This window comes from Belonocnema kinseyi, chromosome 1 (assembly GCF_010883055.1).
Source record: "Belonocnema kinseyi isolate 2016_QV_RU_SX_M_011 chromosome 1, B_treatae_v1, whole genome shotgun sequence".
NCBI lineage: Eukaryota > Metazoa > Arthropoda > Insecta > Hymenoptera > Cynipidae > Belonocnema > Belonocnema kinseyi.
The window spans coordinates 174,900,290-174,904,123 of NC_046657.1; the positions used below are offsets into that span (position 1 = coordinate 174,900,290).

A 3,834-nucleotide genomic window follows, 5' to 3' on the forward strand; every position below is an offset into this window, starting at 1 on the left:
TGATCGTCCTTATCATCGGCGCTCTTGAAGGTGCCAAGCTTTCACTTGCTAATAGCCTAAAAAGCATCCCTGCGTGTCAACAATATGCTAGAACACTTGCGGAAAATTGCAGAAGGCGGTTGTCCTTGGGTCACTCCGTGTTCTTAGGGTGCACGAGGCTTTTGCTGGATCTTCGTATTGATTCCTTTACAGACTGTAACCACCTATCTCACGGTTGTGAGACGTGGTTATGGCTGAAATTTTACCGCGATTTCGCTGGAAGCGGATGCAATTTTTCAGATTAGCACCCGGTCCCGGCGAAATCCTGCGGTTGTCCTTATGACAAATTTTTAATATATATATATAGTTATAATGCATAATAAATAAACATTGAAAGACTGTAAAAAAAGTTGGTGTAAATTTCCATCGTAAAACGATGGAAATTTTCTGACCCTTCCCCCACCCCACGTTTTCTTAAGTAAACCATTCCCTGAGCGCAAGTAGGTATAACGCTTAAAATACTGCAAAATAAAACTTGTTTAGCACTCATTGAACCTTGTATTTTAAGGAGATTATATTGAAGAAATTACTTCTGTCGCGTATCTTGAGTTGTGACAGGTTTTTGCAGCGCGCCCGCTCGTTTTTCACTTTTTACCACCTAGGCGGCACGGCGAGCGAGCGGGTGCTCAGCCAAAGCCTGTCACCGCTTAAGATACACGACGGAAATGATTTTTTTTTGTATATAATCTCCTTAAAAGACAAGTTTCAATGTTGAATTTCAGCCGTACTATAAGTTTCTGGACCGTCATATTGGTGCCCTATGTTGTTTTTAAGAAATTGACAAAAAGGCTAATTTTCTCAAGAACCTGAGAATTTATAATACGGCCGATCTTGTCTACAAGCAATCCGATTGTTACCTCATTGGTTTCAAGTTCCTTTAGGTATAAACGCGAGATATCTGCAAATAAATGTAATTCCAATAACCTTCTTACCTTTAACTTAAAGTCTTTTCTACTGCTGAATTATATAATTTGTATATTTATCGTGAATCGCTGATGATTTCGTGCTGTCTAACGCTGGGTGCGAAGTTTTTGTTCTGTTGCATTTTATTCCTTCCACGCTACTACTTATTAACTCTTGTGGAGTGAAAACAAAAACAGCTATATTTCGAACAAAGATACTGAATTTACTCTTAGCGTTTACTTTAGCTGCATCATAACAGAAAAGGGGCATATAAATTCCTCTGCCGAGATGTATCTGCAATTTTGAAAAATAATGTGATGAGGGCTTGGTACAGAATATTTGTTATGTTTTACGAAACAAAATATGTACGCACGTGCTTAACAGATTGTCTAATGAACCCTACGCTGGGCCATTCATTTGTTATATTGTTCTTGATTTTCTCAATCGAGCTTTCAACATCTGGAAAATAAAGGAAAACGTATTCGTTCAGTACAAAGTAGGTAAAAACTTCATTTCAAATTACATAGTTCTCTAAATTGCAATTGCACCGCTGGTGGGAATAGAATACGGTTCTCGAACGCGGCAGCAGGGCGATATTCCATTCTGCTAAGCTAGATAATGCGATCCAAAAATTTATCACCCTTATGAAGTAAATGCTTGCACTCAAATTGATTTCCATTAAATTATTCATTAATTGTTCACAGTGGTGGCATTTTTAAAATTCTAAGCACTATATCTTAACGTAATCAAATATCTTAATATCGAGGTTTAAAAATAATGTTTTGCTAACCGTGGAAAATTTGTTTTTCAATTGTAAGTTTTAGAATTATCTTGATTTATGTTAATAAGGATCTTTGCATCAAACCAAACTGAGTGATTGATAAATTTAAGGAATTTCAATAGAGCGTTGGTCGGCTGACATCGTTCACGCTCAGCTGCACTCGGTACAACGCTACGCTCGCTTACTAAGTCACTTACGAATATTAGAGAGCGATCTTTCGAATTTGTCTTACTCCATAATATAAAAAATAGAAAGTGTCTGAGTATAATTCATATTCCTACAAACAATAGCAATTCCTTTTACAAATTTAGTCTTTTATGTTATTTTAGGTACTTATTACTTATACTCTTTTTATATATTTTAATTATGTCTCCACTAATTTATCCTATCTAGGATAGGTTTAGTCAATCTAGGTAGTTTCAAGTTTAATATGAGCTCAACAAGATTTTAATGATTTTCCAAATTATTTTAAATAGTTTAAAAAAATGTTAAGAAATTTTGAAAGCGTTTATGTATTATTGTGTAATTGCGAAATATTTTCAAGCGTTTAAAAGCATTTTAATGAATTTCAAAATAATTTAACAAGATTTAAAAGAACCCCGAAGCAAATGTACATGAAATAACTTTCGGTCGATTTTGATTAAAGTTCGTAAAATTGTAGTTCTCAATGTCTCGATCAAAAGTGTTCTGGTGCACAAAGTCCGGAAATGGACAGTTTTCGAGTTATAAAGGGTTAAACATCCAACCTTTTTAAGAAACATTGCCAAATATCTCGAAAACTGCAGCTCTGCGAAAAAATGTTCCCTATGAAAGTTATTGGGCTCTAACGGGGAAATGCTAGGAAATTCATGGCCTTAAGACACAGGTCATTTTCCAAGGTCATTCAATGTGAACTTGTCATTTGTTGCAAGGCATGAGCGAGATTGAGTCATTATCTAGCAAATCTCCGTCGATTCGATTCATGAAACGGGGAGCAAATCGTCCATCACAAACGTAACACCATAAAAGATTTCTAAATGCCATTGCGATTAAATATTTACAATTATAGAATGCAAGTAGCTAATTAGGAATTGCTTTAGTAAACACACTCTACTAAAACTATACAAAAAAATTAGACTGTCTATACAATGTAGCGGGTCTAACGTTTACTCATCCATGAAGTAACATAGTTCAAAAAGACAATAAAACAGAATAAAAAAATCACATGTAGCAATCTCCCTCGCAGTATCGTGAATGTGTACGCAAAAAGCAATCGCCAATTAAAAGAAACAAAAGAACAGCCAAACAAGTGTACCACACTGGCCCCCTATAATAGGAATATGTACTCAGAAACAAATCGCCCGTCCTTTATGAACACAAAATGATTCGCACAAAAATGATATCAGAACTCTCAAGTTATTGTTCTTATCTTTATTGGCTGAATATTAGCAATAAATGACAAGTTCACATTGAATGACCTTAAAAAATGACCTGTGTCTTAAAGCCATGATTTTCTTTGCATTTCTCTGTTAGAGCCCAATAACTTTCATAGGGAACATTTTTTTCGCAGAACTGCAGTTTTCTAGATATTTGGTAATGTTTCTTAAAAGGGTTGGATGTTTAACCCTCTATAACTCGAAAACTGTCCATTTTCGGACTTTGTGTCACACAACACTTTTTATCGAGACATTGCGAACTAGAATTTTACGAAGTTTAATCAAAATCGACCGAAAGCCATTTCATGTACACTTGCTGCGGGGTCCTTTCTTTAAAATTAAAAAAGATTAAAGTTTATAACTGATGTTCTAAAGATTTCAAGTAATTTTCAAGAATTTTAAAAGATTTTAGAAAAATTAAAAAAAGTGCAAGAATTTTCAAGAGATATCAAAGTCTTTAAAATACTTTTTATGAGTTCAAAAGATTTTTAGTGATTTGAAGGGATTTTGCGGCATTTCAATGGATTTAATATGGTTTAAAAAGTGAGTATTTAAACAGACTTTCAGGCATTTTCGTAGAATTTAAATGAGTTTTAAGATGTTAAAGTAATTTTAAAATCTAAATAATATTCTTGAAATCTTTAAAGTCTGTTAAATCTCTTGAAATATTCGGAAATTTGTAGAAATCCTTTAAAA

General features: G+C 34.1%; 1 protein-coding gene and 1 long non-coding RNA gene across 10 annotated transcripts in view; one reads left to right on the forward strand and one right to left on the reverse strand.

The window, feature by feature from the left end:
* LOC117175901 (cytochrome P450 315a1, mitochondrial-like) overlaps positions 1-3,834 on the forward strand; it is a 584,936-nt gene that overhangs the window by 453,352 nt on the left and 127,750 nt on the right. The gene's annotated exons all lie outside the window — the stretch shown is intronic.
* LOC117175951 overlaps positions 1-3,834 on the reverse strand; it is an 80,760-nt gene that overhangs the window by 20,017 nt on the left and 56,909 nt on the right. Inside the window, exons 4-5 of the long non-coding RNA XR_004467554.1 lie at positions 1,316-1,401; positions 972-1,236 (exon numbers count right to left, since the gene is read on the reverse strand). This is a non-coding gene — a long non-coding RNA (uncharacterized LOC117175951). The remainder of the gene's footprint in view (positions 1-971; positions 1,237-1,315; positions 1,402-3,834) is intronic.